This window comes from Mustela erminea, chromosome 5, assembly GCF_009829155.1.
Source record: "Mustela erminea isolate mMusErm1 chromosome 5, mMusErm1.Pri, whole genome shotgun sequence".
In the NCBI taxonomy this organism is placed as follows: domain Eukaryota; kingdom Metazoa; phylum Chordata; class Mammalia; order Carnivora; family Mustelidae; genus Mustela; species Mustela erminea.
The window spans coordinates 18,418,960-18,437,389 of NC_045618.1; positions in this window are offsets into that span (position 1 = coordinate 18,418,960).

Genomic DNA, 18,430 nt, shown 5'->3' on the forward strand with positions numbered 1-18,430 from the left:
TCTGCCAGGACGGGTTGGCGACTCGCTGTCATGTGGACAATGCTCCATCTAGTGGTTACCAGGACAATTGCAAAAATACCTCCACGGATCACGTGCCAAACCGTTCCAAAGCTGGATTTCAGACCCAAGTTGTCCGTGCCAGCGTTTGCTGCACAATAAACATCGATAGGGGAGCTTGTAAAAATCTGATGCCTAGGCTACACACCAGACCGATTAGATCATAATCTCTGGGGGTGGGGCCCAGGCATCGGCATTTTAAAAACTCCCCAGATGATCCCAGTGAGAGAACCAGGGATCCCCGCAACCAAAGGAATGCGTTAAAATGCAGAAAAACTTCCCGCACTTAATTCCTACTACATATTTCATAAAAACATTTCCTATGTAGTGGTTTCTCCTCCTCCTCCTTCTCCTTCTTCCTTTCCTCCTCCCCTCGCCTCCCCTTCTCCTTTCCCTCCCTCCTCCCCCTTCTTCTTTTTCTTCCCCCCTCCCATCCCCGTCTTCCTCCCCCACCCCTCCCCCTTCCGTCCCTCCCCCTCTTTCCTCCTCCCCCCCCTTCCCTTTGTTGTTGTGGTTCCTCCTCCTCCTCCTCCTCCTCCTTCTTCCTCTTCCTCTTCTCTTTCTCCTTCTCCTCTTCCTCCTCCTCTTCCCCCCACTTCCTTTTTTAAAATTCAATCATTTAAAAAATGGGATCAGTCCTGTTGAAGACAAGTATCTCGGGGGTAAAAAGACATGTCAGGGTTTGCTGTACAAGATGCTTGTCTTCAATAGGACGGAATCTGCCACTATCAGAGTAAGTTCCTTGCATTTATTCCAAATAATCTCGTTTACTCTCAAAAAAAAAAAAAAAAAAAAAAAAAAAAAAAAGGATCAACATGCAGAACACCAGAGAGGTTACAAACACAGACTCGAGTCTGGGCTGACTTGGGGTGCTTTGGGTTCCAATCCCAGCTCCACCACGAACGTGCTCTGTGACCTTCTGTTGCTACACCTTCCCCATCAACAAACCAGGACTGATGGGAGCCCAACCTCATTGGTCAGTCTTGCTGTTTCCACCAGTAGACAGATACCCGTGAATCACTTAGAACTGATCCTACTGTGTAGTAAATGTTAATTTAAGTGTCTATTATTAAGAGTTTATAACATTACCTTGCAGCTTGCTTTTTAAACCTAAAGCTGTTATGGGCATCTCATATAGTACGTACAATAGATCTAACGCGTTCTTCAGTAGCTGCAGAAAACCATCTGCGAACATGTGTCCTTTGAAGTATATCATCCACCAAATGGAAATGCTGGGTTAAATGGTATAAAGTTTTGACATTTTAACTGATGCTACAGACCAGTTCCCTTTACTGAAAGGAAGGAGTTCACCCTCCCCCTAGCATTGTATAAGCCGGTCTGTTTCCTCTACAAGCCTTTTAATTCTTGCCAACATGATTGGTAAAAAGAAAAAAAAAATACTCTCATGTTGATGTATGTTGTAGTTCCCTGTCTAGAAGAGACTGAACAGATCTTTTCAAAAGTTTACTGGTTATTTTCATTTCCTTGCCAGGTCATACCCTTTGCTCATGTTTCTATTGAGTTGAGTTTTTGTTTTTGTTTTCCCTTAAATTGGCTGCAAGAGCTCCTTGTGTATTAGTGATATGAACTCATCAGTCAAAAAAGTTGCAAATGATTTTCCCATTTTATTTTTGCATTTTTACTTTTTGTAGTAGAACTTGTTAGTCTTCCTCCTTATGGACTATCGATTGCCTGTATTGTAAAGGTCTCTCTTGCCTTCCCAATCTTGAGGCTATGCAAATTTTCTCCTAAAAGTTTTCCGTTGCTTTTTGGCTTATGTTTTTCATTTCACGTTTTAATCTATTCATTATAATTTTGGATCAATAACCAATTATGTCAATAACACTAATTAAATAATCTATCTTCTCCCCACTGAATAAAAATCTTGTTTTTATCATGTGTTAAATTAAATATATCCTCAGATCTTTTTGACTTTCTGGTCTTCTGATCTGTAAGCTTATTTATAAACCAAACTGTACAATTTAAAAAAATCATTACATTAATAATGTAGAACATTTTATACCAGGTAGAACAATTCTACATTGATATTCTTTCTTGAAATTGAAGAAAAAATCTTTTAAAAAAAGTTGTCAATTCTGAGGGGCACCTGGATGGCTCAGTGGGATAAGCCTCTGTCTTCAGCTCAGGTCATGATCTCAGGGTCCTGGGATGGAGCCCCACATCAGGCTCTCTGCTCAGTGGGGAGCCTGCTTCCCCCTCTAACTCTCTGCCTCTCTGCTTACTTGTGATCTCTGCCTTTCAAATAAAAAAATAAAATCTTTAAAACATTTAGAATTTCTTCAATGTAAGTGCTAAAATGCTTTTTTGTACAACTCTAAGAAAACACATTGATATTCTGATTAGAAGTAATTTAAGGTGGGGTGTCTGGGTGGCTCAGGGGGTTAAGCCTCTGCCTTCCGCTCAGGTCATGATCTCAGGGTCCTGGGATCTCAGGGCCCAGCCCCACATCGGGCTCTCTGCTCAGCAGGGAGCCTGCTTCCCCGCCACCACCCCCCGCCCCGCCTCTCTGCCTATTTGTGATCTCTGTCTGTCAAATAAATAAATAAAATCTTTTTTAAAAGGAAGTAATTTAAGGTAAATATTTATTTGGAAATCATTGACACTCTTATGATTATCAATTCTTCCCATCCAAGAACATGCTATGCATTGCCATCTTTCCAAATATTGTTTTCATGCCTTTGACAAACTATTATGGTTTTCTTCAGGGAGATCTCATAATTTTTGGCAAATTTTTATAATACAATAAGATAGTGCCCATAAAGCGTATAGTAACTATTTTTAAAGGTTAGCTGTTATGATTGTTGTTGTCATTTTTATTATTTTTATTTATTCTCATTTAAAAAATTATAGAAAAGACAACGCTTATAAAATTCCATACTGATGAACATGCCAGGATCCTCAATATTGCAAAAATGTCAGTTCTCTCTAAAACTGATCGATAGACTAAATGCAACCTAGTAAAAGTTTCAGAACTTGTGTGTGTCCATCCACAGGCTGATTGTAAAATTTATACAGCAATACAACATGCCAAACATAGGCAAGCTAATGTTGAGTATAACAAACAGAATAAGAAGACGTATGCTACAGGATGTCAAGACTTGTCATGAAGCTTGGTCATGAAGACAATGTGTCACCAGAACAAGATTAGACAAATACTCAGTGGACCAGAATAGAGAGTCTAGAAGTACACACACATGCTCAGTTTATGACAAAGGTGACCCTTTTGTCATCAGAGCAATGGGAAAGGATGATCTTTTCAGTAAATAGTGCTGAGTCAAGTGGAAATCAATATGGGCAAAATTTATGTTGATCTCTATAAACAGTCTACACAAAGATCGATTCCAGATGGATTGTAGATCTAAATGTGAAAGGTAAAAACACCAAAGCATATAAAAGGTAATATAGGAGAACACCTTCATGATCTTGGGGTAGGCCAAGATTTCTTATACAAGGCACAAAAACATGAAACCTGAAGGAAAAGACTGATAAATTGACCTATATTAAGAACTTCTGTTCACCAAAGGATACCATTAGTTAATTCAACATAAGAAGATCAATGTAATACATCGTATTAGAATAAAATAGAGGGGCACCTGGGTGGCTCAGTGGGTTAAAGCCTCTGCCTTCCGCTCAGGTCATGATCCCAGGGTACTGGGATCAAGCCCCACATCGGGCTCTCTGCTCAGCAGAGAACCTGCTTCCTCCTCTCTCTGCTGCCTCTCTGCCTACTTGTGATCTCTGTCAAATAAATAAATAAAATCTTTAAAAATAAAAAGAATAAAATAGAACAAAAAATTTTAAAATATGATCATCGCAATAGATACAGAAAAAGCATTTGGCAAAAATCCAACATTGCTTCATGATAAAAACACTCCACAAACTAGGAATAGAAGGAAACTTCTATCTCATATAGGGCATCTATGAAAACCCCACAACCACTATTATATTTAAGGTAGAAAGGCCAAATGTTGAAATGGTGAATTACCTAACATTCTCCTAAGATCAAGAGCAAGGTAGGGATGTCTATTCCCACTCCTTGTATTTAACATTGTTCTAGAGGTTCTAGTCAGGACAATCAGGCAAGAAAGTAAAATAAAAGCCATCCAGATTGGAAAGGAAAAAGTAAAACTATCTCTTTCTGCAGAAGACATGGTCTTGTATATAGAAAAATTTAAGTAATCCATATGAAAGAAATCTACTGGAGATAATAAATGAGCTCAGCAAGTTTCAGGGTATAGGATTAATATATAAGCATCAATTGAATCTCTATGTATTAACAATTCTATGTACTAGCAATGACTAATCTGATAAAATGAAGAAAACAATTCTATTTACAATACCATCACAGGAAATAACATACTTAGGAATAAATTTAATAAAAGAGTTGCAAGATTTACCTACTAAAAGCCACAAAATGCTGTTGGAAAAAAAAATTAAAGAAGGCTTAAATAAATGGAAAGAGAGGCCATGTCCATGGATTGGAACATTCAGTATTGTTAAGATGACAATAGTCCTCAAACAGTCCAACAGACTCAACACAATCCCTGTCAAAATCCCAGACATTTTTTCTGCAGAAATTGGCAAGCTGATCCTAAAATTGATACAGAAATGCAAGGGACCCAGAATAGCCTTAACAGTCTTGAAAAAAATGATGTATACTTTCTATACTATGAAGCGTTAACAATCAAGACATAGCATTACCTGCATAAGGATAGCCCATATATCAATCAATGGAATAGAATTAACAGTAAAAAAATAAACCCTTACATTTACGATCAGGTGATTCTGACAAGGATGCCAAGGCAATTCATTAAGAGAAAAAATGGTCTTTTCAACAAATAGTACTGGGACAACTGAATATTCACATTCAAAGAAATGAAATCAGATCCCTATCTCACACCATACCCAAAATTCACTCCAAATGGATTGTAGACCAAAGCTAAAAGTCAAAACTATAAAACCCTTTGAAAAAAACATAGGTGCAAACCTGTATAACCTTCAATTAGGCAATGGTTTCTTAGCTATAACACCAAAACTACAAGCAACCGAAGGAAAAAATAACTTAGACTTCATCAATATTAAAAATCTTGTGCTTCAGAGGACACTATCAAGAAAATGAGAAGAGAACCCACAGAATGGGAGAAAATATTGGCAAATCATATATGTGATAAGGGACTTATGTCCAAAATATAAATAACTCTTATTACTGAGTGGTTTTTTAAAAAATGAAAAAATGGGCAGAGGATTTGAATAAACATTTCTCCAAAGAAGATATATAAAAGGCCAGACGGTACATGAAAAGATGCCGAACATCATTTGTCATTAGGAAAATGCAAATCAAAACCAGAATGAAATATCACTTCACATCCTCTAGGAGGGCATAGCAAAAAGACAGACAATAAGCAAGTGTTGGGAATGGGAATTCTCATATCTTACTAGTGGGAATATAAAATGGTGAGACTGCTTTTGAGAAGCCTAACCATTCCTCCAAAAGTTAAACATCGAGTTGCCATATAAGCCAGAAATTCCACTTCTAGTTTTAAATCCAAGAGAATTGGAAACATATGTTCCCAGAAAAACTTGTACGCAAGTGTCCAAAGCAGCATTATTCATAATAACCAAATAGTGGGAACAACTGAAACATCAACTGATGAACTGATGAACAAAATCTGTTTTATTTCTACAACGGAGTAGTGTAACCATAGAAAGACGTAAGGTGTTGGCATATGGTATAACATGGATGAAACTTGAAAACATTTTGTTGATCATAGAAGCCAGACATGAAAGAAACATAGTGTATGATTCTCTTTAAATGAAGTGATCAGAACAGGCAAATCTACAAAGACAAAAAATAGATTAGTGGTTGCCGAGAGGGAAAAAGAAGTGATATTGAATGACAGTGGGGTTCCTTTTGGGTTGATGAAAATGTTCTGGAATTAGATACTGGTGATGAAGGCACAACCTTGCACTGAAATGTACACTTGAAATAGGTATATTTTATGGGTATGTGAATTATATCTCAATTTTATTTTTTCATTTTTTTAAGATTATATATATTTATTTGAGAGAGAATGAGAGAGAGCAGAAGTAGGGAGAGGGGCAGAGGGAGAAGCAGACCCTCTGCTGAGAAGGGAGCTGATGTAGGACTCGATCTTGGCACTCCGGGATCATGACCCCAGCCAAAGGCAGCCGCTCAACCAGCTGAACCACCCACGTACCCAATTATGTCTCAGTTTTAAAGAATCTCCATTAAGGAGGAGAAAAGCAAAACCCAGAGGAGGAGGAGATATTTGCAACACATATAACCAGAGGGGTGTAAACATAGATACAATAGAGAGGACTTATATCCAGAATATGTAAAAAATAAAACAAAAGGAACCAATGAGCAAAAAACACAACCCTACAGAGAAAATGGACAAAAGATATTAACAGACATGTCAGAAAAGAGTGGCCGATACATATATAAAAAAGTATTCAACCTCACTAGCAATCACGATATAAAACTCTAACTCTGAAACTACAGCCCCTCCAAAACCTAAACCCTTACTCATACACCTGTTATAATGACTAAAACCGAAAATACTGAGAAACTCCCGGGACTTTACTCTTTTTTATACACTCGCCCCCACACCCGCACCCCCTCCTCCGCGACCAACCGGCCAAACGGAACCACAGCTCTGACTCCTAACTCCACAGTTCAGTTTTGTTTGTTTTTGAATTGCATATTTGTTTGACTATGACTTCTTTGGCTCAACATTATGTTTGTGCAACTAACCGATGGGGCTACGTGCAGCAACAGGTCATTCATTTGGGTTGCTGTGTTGTATTACCTTGCGTGAATAGATTGCAATTTACTTACTTGTTATTTCTGCCGCTGAGCGTTTGGGTTGTTTCCAGGTCTTCGTTGTTACAAATTAACACTGCTATGTGGAATGAAAGAAGTCAGATATGTAAGGATGTATAGTCTGTGATTCCATTACACTGGCCACACCAGTCTATGATTTTAAAAGGGGGGAGGATGGCGCCTGGGAGAGGATAGGAGGGAGGCTTCTGGGTGCTGGCTATCTTCTATTTCTTTCTTTTTCTTCCTTTTCTTTCTCTTGTCTTCTTTTCCTTCCTTCCTTTCTTTCTTTCTTTTTTTCTTTCTTTCTTTCTTTCTTTCTTTCTTTCTTTCAGATTTTATTTGGGGGCACCTGGGTGGCTCAGTCAGTTAAGCATCTGCCTTTGACTCAGGTCATAACCTCAGGATGGTGAGATCGAGCCCCTTGCTGGCTCCATGCTGGACATGGAGCCTGCTTAAGATTCTCTCTGTCCCTCTGCCTCCTCTCCTACTCTCTCTGAAAAAGACAAAATAAAAATAAATAATAAAACCTACTTTAAAGACACAAAACTCATTTGGGACCCTACCAAGCAATATGCTTTTTTTTTTTTTTTTTTTTTTTTTTTTGCTACCCATAATCTACTAAAACCCCTTGAAGACAGGCCAGCTAGAGCCACTCCAGACAGAGGCCAGCCCTAGAGGTGTTTGTCTTGGGTGTTTATGGGCTTGCCTTTTCCTGCTAGGCTTCCATGCCTTTTGGTTTTAGTTCCTGGTTATCCTATGTTTCCTTGACTCACCAGATACATATAGAACTTCCTTGGAACTTCACCCCAACCTTGAAGCTGTTGATGGTGGCTTTTCCATCCTTGACTGTAAGTACTAAGAGTTGATAGTATGAATGACAGTAGAATCCATTCACTTGTGGACTTCCTATACTGTAAGTAAATTATTAACTGTGATGGAGAATTAGGTGAAATGATCATAAGAAAAGTATTCATGCAATGGAACATTACTCGGCCATCAAAAAAGAATGAAACCTTGCCATTTGCAATGATGTGGATGGAACTAGAGGGTATTATGCTAAGTGAAATAAGTCAGTCAGAGAAAGGCAAGTATCATATGATTATGCTAAGTGAAATAAGTCAGTCAGAGAAAGGCAAGTATCATATGATTTCACTCTTATGTGGAATTTAAGAAACAAACCAGATGAACATAGGGGAAGGGAAGGAAACATAAAATAAGACAGAATCAGAGAGGAAGACAGAGTTAAGAGACTCTTAACTATAGAGAACAAGCAGGGTTGCTGGAGGGAAGTTGGACGAGTGGCTAGGGTAACTAGGTGATGGGCATTAAGGAGGGCACTTAATGTAATGAACTCTGGGTGTTCTTTCCAGCCAATGAATCACTAAACTCAATCCTGAAACTAATAATACACTATGTTAATTAATTGCTTTTAAATAAAATTATTCGTTCATTAATTGACCCTAATTCCTTCATAGGACTTGAATAAGGATATTGGCACCAGTATAAATTGCTAGATAAATCAGAATGAAAAGCTATGTGTCAGTACCATTTCAATAGGCCCTGAACAACCACACTAATGGAACATATGAGAAAAGCCAATGACTTAACACATGGGTTTTTCTCTGTCCACATCTTCATTTGGCTTTCTGATAACCACAGTGTTAGTTATACACTATGTATTTTTCATTTATTAGTTGTTTTTTTTTTAAGCAGTAAACCGGAAATCTGAGACATGCACTGATTTGTATCACTTTGTCATGTAAGGCTCTTTCTAAATTCAGCGCCTTTCAGAAGAGGAGAAAATTGCTTGGAAACTGATATTTCATCGATATTTAATAATACCTACTAAACTCGTATTTCAGAATACAACCAAGCCTCACTAGTGTCTAGGGGGATGTATATAGTTTTTATTACCCTATGATATTTTTGATCCCCAAATGGTTTTCAGCTCCTTGAAGCCACTCTACATCCCTCTGTGCCTGCTTGTCTTCCCCACTTCTGTTTTCAGTGATCCCTGACCAGCTGTGGGCTTACTGCCTCCCATCCAAGTCCCAACATGGCCCCAAGAAGATGGCACCCATTACATCCTATCAGGCTGGAAGTGCCTGCCTCAGGCGCTGGAAGCCATCGTGGACTGCCTTGTGTCCAATGGCCAAATATCTAGGATGAACAGACCCATAGCTTAGCAATACTACCTCTCTTGCCCCTCTTGTCCAAGGCTTTTCTGTTTAGATTCACTGTGACAGTTAGAAATTTCCTCCGGAATCTTGTCGCTTTCCCCAACCAGTCCCCGTCCACCTTCCCCGGAGCTCTTCTGCCAAGATCAGGGCACAGAAACCCTTCCTTGGAAATCACCCCTCTATTCCTGGTCTCCTCAGCAACTCATCCAGCTACCAAATATGGGGACTCTTCTCTAGTCTGGGGGCCAAGGGCAGAGAGCAAAAGGCACATTAATTCTCAGGTAGAGTTCTCCTGGATCTGCTGTCTATACCCCAGCTCCTTCTGTAACACCCAGACCCAGGGAAAAGCCAAGGCCAAGGCCCAAATCTTTAATTATCCTTTCTTTCTGCTGAGTCATCCCTTCCCTGAGCACTAGGGAAGGGGTTTGGCTGTTACTTCAAATGTTCTCCACTCTCACCCCCAGGATCAGCCCTGAGTCTGTCATGCCTCATCTGCAGTTAAACCCCAGATAATGATCTAATCTCCACCTGACCCTATAATCATGTCTTCTCAGGCATCCTAACATGGTGTCTGGCTTTAGAAAGTTCAACGTAACTTATTTCTGGGTTTATGTGTTATCTTGGGTTGTCTTTGTGCCGTGGCCTTCTACTCACTCAGCAAGTGAGGTTTGCATTTGCTGCTCTTCACTGAGGGAAACCCAAGAGGGTGCCAGTGAAAAAACATACCTCGGACCCAAGATATCTCCTGGAACTTGCTACCCCATGAGTCAGTTGGCCCATCCTGTCATACGGAACAGGTTGCTAAGAACTCTGTGACTTGGTTTTGTTACTGCAGACTTTTCGTGACATTGGCTTCCTTTCTTCGTGACAGTTATGTTGCGAGAGTAGGAAGATACGTGCTTCCCACACCAGTAAAACAACAGTTAAGATACCCTCAAACTATTACACATCTATCCTGAGTCTCAGCTTCAGGAAAAATAATCCTCAAATGCTGTACAAATATAAAGGGGGGAGAGAAACTGCTCCTAATATTCTAGAAAATGCCTATGTTTCCATGAGTTCCAAAATTCCATCCCCTAGTACTTCCATTTTGACTGGATTTTCTGCTTTATGTTCCCCAAGCATATTTTTAGTCCATCAACAAAGGAGGCACACCTACAGAGGAGCAAAGGTGTGTTCAGCCGTGTGTGATCTAAGACTTTGTAAGGCATCTCTTGGGAAGAGCGAGGGCTCTGCCTCAGTGGTCTTGGCGAAGGAGGCAGATTGATCTGAAACCATAGGAGCTTTGCAGCCAAGCTAGGGCACTCTCTGGGCTTGAGTGACCCCTGCAACCTCGACCAACAGTCTGGGCGTGGAGTCAGCTCCACCCTCAGCCCTGTCCTCACACCTTTTATTTTTTGCCCCACCTCCTCCTATATGCCGTAGCAACACCAGAACCTGATGGGGTTTCTCTCCTTGTCACCATTACTTACTGAAAGAATATTGCCCTAACACCCTGTTCAATGAAGACGATGCTCTCTAAGGAATACACTTGCAATCCCCCCGACTCATCTCCTATAGGTCCATGCCTCTTTTCCTAATTTCCTTATCACATTCCCTTCCGTCCTTTCCAGAAGTCTTTACTGTTGATGTTCTTCAGGATGCCCCAAGCCAGGCTATGTGAGCAAGTCAATTATACCTCTCCATGTGCTTTGCTAGTTTCGGACATTCTCCTTAGACTCTCAGCCCCTTTTTACATGCCACCCCCCACCTCCGACTCATGACCTCCCTTGTTTTCCACTCAGATTCCTGAGGCCGTCAGCTATTTGTTTTTTATGGGAGGGGGGTACGTACGAGGGCTCATGCCCACACCCAGCGGAGACACACATCTTTATGAACCATGCTCTTAATTTCCTGCCCCTCCACACCCCCTGCAGGATGGGACTGGGGTCTCCTTTTAGACAGAAAATCACTTCTTGTCACTTATTTTTTTTTCTTGTTTTCTGATTTTTAAAAATTGAAGTATAGTTGACATACAATAGATTAGTTCCCGGTGTACAACACAGTGATTTGACAATTCTATACATTATACAACGCTCGCGTAATTACCATCTGTCACCATCACAACGTTATCACACTATTACTGACTGCATTTCCCATGTGGTACTTTTCATCCCTATGACTTATTTATTTTATAACTGGAAGTTTTTACCTCCTAATCCCCTTTACCAATTTTGCTCACCCGCCCCTCCTCTCTGGCAACCACCAGTTTGTTTTCTGTATTTATGAGTCTGCGTCTATCTTTTTGTTTATTTGTCTTTTAGATTCCACATATAAGTGAAATCATATGGTATTTGTTTTTCCTAGTCTGAATGATCACTTCTTGTAACTTCAGAAAACTTTCCCTTCTTTTTTTTTTTTTAAGATATTTATTTCACTTATTTTTTTAAGTAATCTCTACACCCAATGTGGGGCTCAAACTTACAACCCCAAGATCAAGAATCACATGCTCTACAGACCTAGCCAGTCAGGCACCCTTCAAGGCTTTTCTTTCCTTTTTTTTTTTTTAAGAACAATCTGAGGGTTTTGAAGGGGCGGGAGGGGGGGAGTTGGGGGAGCCTGGTGGTAGGTATTATGGAGGGCACCTATTGCATGGAGCACTGGGTGTGGAGCAAAAAAACAATGAATTCTGTTACGCTGAAAAGAAATTAAAAAAAAAAAGACTCTATTTATTTATTTGACAGAGATCACAAGCAGGCAGAGAGAGAGAGGAAGGGAAGCAGATTCCCCACTAAGCAGAGAGCCCGATGTGGGACTCAATCCCAGGATCCCAGGATCATGACCTGAGCCGAAGGCAGAAGCTTTAACCCACTGCGCCACCCAGGTGCCCCACCTCAAGGCTTTTCTTAATCCAGGCCGACACGGTAACCCCATTGCGGGGCTGTCCCTTTCCAGCCTCCAGCTGTTTTTCTGGAGATGACCTAGCATGCTTCTCACTGCTGCCCTGTCCTACATCCCCCTGGGATTTCGCTGGGCCGGTGGCCTCCTGGGTAGACGTGTTCACCTGCTATCGCTGGTCCAGACAAGTTTCTCAAGATGAACCTGGAGACCAAAAGGTGACCTTGTACCATGTTTTTATTCACCACTGGAGGAATGCAAGTGTCACAAAAATGAAGAACATCTGCTTTATTCCCATCACCTAATTTATCTGTATTTCCACCCTCATCTGTGAAATAAAGGGTTCAGTGAAGGAAAATCAACATAGCTTTGGGAACTCTCACAAGCACAGACAAAATAAACATTGTTACTTGAAAATATATTTTGACATATTTTGTATTCTCTCTGTACGGATTCTAGCTGGGGCGGGAGGGGAAGATTGACAATTGTTATAAATCAGGCTTTCCATGAATGCAGTCGCATATTTTCAACACAGGGACTTTGTAGGCTTATAGGATTTTAGAGACTGCAACTGTTCCTATTAGTTATATCTATTGCTGCCTAACAGATGATCTCAAACCAACAAATATTTATTATTTATTATCTCATGGTTCCTGAGGTTTAGGAGTCCAGGCTTGTTTGCAGAATGAATCTGGCTTGGGTTCTTTCAAGTGATTGCCGTGGAGCTGTGGGCCAGGCTGCAGTCATCTTCAGGATTGACCGGGCTGGCGAATCCATTTCCGAGCTCACTCCCAAGCTGTTGGCAGCCCTTTGTTCCTTGAAGGCTGTTGGCCCGACACTTCCATTCCCCACTGCAGGCCTCTCCGAAGGCTGCTCATGCCATGGCTTTTGACCTTGCCCAGAGTAGGTGATCCAAAGGAAAAAGTGACTTAAACTCAAGGGTCATGCCAGCTCTCCCTGGCAGAGTCAGGGAGTGAATAACAGAAAGAAGGATCGTTGGGAGCCTTCGTGGGGACTGGATACAGCAGAACCTTAGAGATAACGTAGTCCAGCTCCCTCAGTAACAGCCAAGGAAGCTGGGGTCCAGAGACACCAAGAAAGTTGGCCGAGACCGTACCATTCGTTAATACCCAAACCAGGACTTGAACCTGGACTTTCCATACTTCAGGACATTTCAGTTTAGCAACGACTTTTTAATTATTTGGTGATTACCAAAAGCAAGGACTGGACAAGGCAGTATGGAGATTCTGGGGTGAAAATTATACTCACGATCCCTACCCACGAGGTCATAGGAATGGGGAGGAGCAGAATATGCTGAATGGGATTATCTGGGAGATTGGAGAACATTTCCTCCAAGTTACCAATGAAGACCCTAGAGTTCAAGGGAAGACCTTCAGTCACAGGCAGCATCAGGGAAGGCTTGGTGGATATAGTGACATTTGAGTTGGGCCTAAAAGTAAACATGGAATTAGGCCAACAGGGACAGATGAGATGGGGCTGGGCTGCGAGTCTGTGCTTTGACCCTGATGTCTCCAAACCTAACTGCATGAGGTTCAGGCACAGCAGTATTAGTCACAGGCCCAAGCTCTGAATCACTTTCTTGGCTACTGATGACTAAAATTTGGGGCTATCCAGAAGGAGGACTCTGGTGGCTTCCCTGAGAGTGCGACTTGTCTTAGCTGCCACCACTGTTTTTACAGTGGAGCTCATATTCTGATCAAGAAATCAAAGGAGTTACCTGACCATATCTATGTTATAAGACAGTCCATAAAGCCTGGGGAGAACATGTTAAGTACAATTGGTGAGTCAACGTCCGTTCGTTTTGGAGAACCATCTTCACCCACTCGTTTACCTGCCTGTGAGTTGGTCTTTGAGATTTACCCGTGAGCAGCTGGTAAGAGGTTAGAAAGCGTGGGCCAGGGATCAGGGCTGCATTTCCCTGAGAGAGCAGGGAGATCACTAGTGGAGGTCCGTTCCAGAATGTTTCATACCTGATCCATTAGCCATCGCATTTAGATGCTACAGATTAAATCTGTCAATGTTACAGATTAAAACTACAGCTGGCATCATTTAGATGAGTTTCGAAGTTAGTGTTAACACCCCATCAGTGAGTCGTCATATTAAATTTGTAGATCCAAACCAGCATCTAATAAAGATGAAAGTATTGGAAGGGTAAGTAAGGTTTTGTAGAACTTGTGTCTCAGTTACTTGCATGTGTGTCCAGTGTAAACCATATTTCCTTTCCGTTGTGATCACCAACAAAGCAGTTTGAAGTCCACTGATGGAGAACAATTTTGCTCACCATGAGAGGAGGGAGAGACAGCCAGCTCCAACAGATCACGTTGGATCCTCTGCTAAAAACCAGCAGAGTCCATTACAGAAACATACCACAGTGAAAAGAGACATGATGTTAGGCAGATGTGAATGCAAACATGGAAAGCCTTACCAGTTATGTGTTTATTTAAAAATATTTTAGAAACAGATAATTGATGTTTCTAGTGGGTGACATTGTTCCATATATCAGCCTTTTTTTTTTAATCAACTTTATTGGGGTGCCTGGGTGGCTCAGTGGGTTAAAGCCTCTGCCTTCAGCTTAGGTCATGATCTCAGGGTCCTGGGATCAAGCCCCGCATCGGGCTCTCTGCTCAGCAAGGAGCCTGCTTCCTCTTCTCTCTCTGCCTGCCTCTCTGCCTACTTGTGATCTCTCTCTGTCAAATAAATAAAAATCTTTAAAAAAAAATTAACTTTATTGAGGTGTGCTTGATATACAGTAAAACTTATTCATTTGAACTGTGTAGTTCAAGGGGTGTCTGGGTGGCTCAGTTGTTAAGCGTCTGCCCTTGGCTCAGGTCATGATCCCAGGGTCCTGGGATCGAGCTTCGCATTGGGCTCCCTGCTCAGCAGGAAGCCTGCTTTCCCTCTCCTACTCCCCTTGCTCATGTTCCTGCTCTCACTGTGTGTCTTTCTCTCTCTGTCAAATAAATAAATAAAATCTTAAACAAACAAACAAACAAAAAACCCCCAATGAACTGTGTAGTTCAAGGAATTTTCACAAATGTATGCAGTGGTGTTACCACCACCAGTGTCGAGGTATGGAATAGTTCTGCTATCCCTGAAAAGTTCTCTTATTTCTCTCTTTTCAGTTAAAACCCTTCTAGCACCTCTGCTCCTGGGGTGCGGCAAGGAAGCCAAGGTATCTAGAGTAGAAGCACAAGGGAGGCCAGATCATCATGTACCAGGGATCTATGTTTTTGTAGGTCATAGGAGGTCAAGCCAAGGATTTGGGATTTAGTCTGAGTGAAATGGGGAGGTATGGGAGGGTTTTGAGCAGGAGAGTGTTCTGACTTAGGTTTTAAAGAGAATACAGAGAAATCACATGTACGCTAGGATTGAACAAATAAGTTAATATACTATAGATAATAACAGCTAGGCTTCTCACTGTCAGAGAAGGGAGTTACAAATAAGGAAAGAGGGAAGGAAGGCTGTAATGGATACTGTGGTTTGGAATTGGGCATCAGTATGGACTCATGTTTGTGGACAGCTAGCTAGCTAGCTAGATGACAGAAAAATATAGATATATGTGCACACATGGTGTGTGTGTGTGTGTGTGTGCGTGTTTTGCCATTTTAACAATATTAAACCTTCCAATCCCTCCATGAACATGGGATGTCTTTCCACTTTCTTGGGTCATTTTTAACTTCTTTCAATAATGTTTTGTAATTTTCAGAGTTCAAGTTTTGTACTTCTTTTGTTAACTTTATCTCTATGTGTTTGTTTTTTTTTTTAAGTTTGGGGTGTGTGTATGTGTGTGTGTGTGTGTGTGTGTGTGTGTGTGTGTATTTTGTTTTGTTTTTGGTACCATTGCAAATGGAATTTTTTTCTTAATTTCATTTTAGGATTGTTCCCTGCTAGTGGGTAAGAATATTGATAGTTCCCGTCATGGTGAGATGGCTAAGAACTCGATGAATTGGGATGGGTTTCAGGCAGAAGGGGAGGCACTAGCTGGTGCAATATTGTGGGCTTTTGAGAGGGTTGGAGGAAACGTTAACTAGAGGGACTGTGGGATCCAGTGATTTGCTAAGTGCCACTGAGTCAGCAAGAGAGGAAATGTCCACCTCAAATCTATTGCTCAGGGATTTGAAGCCAAGTGTGAGAGTCAGAGCACCTAGTTGCTTGTTCTGCAGACAGAAGGAAAGATGAGGCACAGTAAGTATGCATAGAGGAGACAATACTTCTGGGAAGCTTGGCATGTTTCCTATATTGAAGTCAGGGTCCTGATGGGGGAGGAGTGGGACTCAGAGATTTGGGATGGAAGTACCTGGGTACCACAAGTAAGCACCTCTGGCCTGCATGTTCCCCTGCACCCATTAAGTGACTCACTCCCACTGCTGGAGTATAAAGCCCCCTCCTGTCTCCTATAAGAAGATGATGCAGAGGTCACACATGGGGCAGGTGCCTTCCAGGACGATGCTTGCTCTTGGGGTTGACCACCACCTCCCTCTTGGCCCCCAGACTGACATGCAGGGAGAAACGTCAGCATACATGATAGGGAAGGTGCTGAGCCTGCGTAGGAAGGGAAGGAGCTCTACCCCAGAGCTGCTACAGGCCCCGGCTGCCAGCAGGGATGAGCAGGGTGCTGGGTCTGGACCTGCTAGAAAGCTGGGTCCAGGGAAATTTATTGGGGTGGGGGTACCATCCTGCCACAGGGGCCCTGGGTGACTGTGCCAGCGTTCTGGTGGGCTGGCCCACTTTAAATGAAGTAGAAATGGCGGGAGGATGGGGGCAAACTCAGGGAAACAGAAGATAGCAGAAGTGGGCCCAAGACCAGAAACCTACCAGGCTAGCCACGTTCCGTGGAGGCTGCATGCAAAGTCCATCTACCAAAGTAGAAAGGCACACGTGGCGGGGTGTAAGGAGCTGAGAAGCTCCTTGGTGGCCATGTCCTGCAGGAGGACAGATAAATGGTAGGAGAGGATATAAAACTGGCTTCTCTGGTGGGGACGCTAATGAAGCCACGGTGCTCAAACTTCAGCATGCATTAAAGTCAACCGGAGGGCGTGTCAAAATACAGAGAGGGTCCGTAGGTCCGGGTTTGGGGCTGGAGAATGTACATTTCTAGAATGTTCCTAGGCGATGCTGCCGGGTGCTCATCCCGGCACCACTGACACACTCTGGACACAGGCCTAAGCGGAGGGCAGGTGGCAGCCTTGTAGTCTTGCTGAACAACCATCAAGGAGAGGAAGCTCACACTTACAGGGGCACTGGGGGAGCATCAGACACAAGAGGGGTGCCATTACGGTAACAAGCTGCAATGCTGGGGTGGCAATCGGGGGTAGGGGAGATTACCTAAGGGATCTACAGAGATGATTCATAGAACATCATGTTCCTAGGGAAAAGATAAATGGGGCTGCTGACAGAAACATCACTAATAAATACAGAATCCTAACTGCCCTTTCGCCAAGTCATCAGTTAGTTTTCTTATGGTAAGTCACGGCCCCATATCCAGTCCTGAGTCAGCTCTCAGACCAGAACCCATCTGGCAAAGGCAAGACCTGGCAAACTCCAGGGCCTCCGGGTCTTCTCTCAAGGGATGAGAGCCATTCGTCCTGGAGAAAGGGGGATACCACCTCTTTCCAAAGTGGTTGAGTACCCACAGCCAGCTCCCAATTACCACGGATACTCAGGGACCCCAAGCACCCTTATGGCTCTCCTGTTCAAGTAGGAACCTCTGCAGATCATATCATGAACAGAGCCCTGACTCTAGACACAGCAGAAGAACAGTCCGAGATGAAGTTATACATTTGAAGGTCACTGGCACGTGGCTGGTATTTAGTCACAAGATTGGATTAGAGCATCGAGAGGGAGACAGAGAGAAGTCTTGCTGAGCAACCACTAAGGGGAGGAAGTTCACACTTACAGGGGCACTGAGGAAAGACAATATCCTTCTCCAAGCCTCTGCATTCCCCCTACACCCTCAGTCCATGAGCAACAGGGCTGTGTCTCCCTCTGCTCTGCGTCCCCAGGGTCTGACACAGGAAGGGGACTTTAGTAAACTAGCTTTTGAATGATCCGATCACGGCCATCCCTAGCAAACTCCACAGAAAGTGTGTTTGCGAGGGCAGTGATAGCAAACGTGCTGTTCCTCTTTGAGGGCAGATCCTTCTTTTTTTAGTTCTTAGGATGAAATGTGAGTCTTGTTTCTCTCGGGAAGATTAACCAGGGGAGATCTTTTTGCCATCTGGGGCCCTTCCCAAGTTCATTTGTAATGTATATGACATGACTTTCCAAATTAAGAGAGGGAGGTTATGCAGGTTAAGTTACTGCGCATTTTTTTCATCTGACAAATGCTATTTTTGCCCCTTTTAAAAAGGCAGCCTATACGTATCCCCAATAAACACCTGCTGTGCTCCTATGAAACAGGGATAAACAAATGATCTGCCCTCTTGAAATA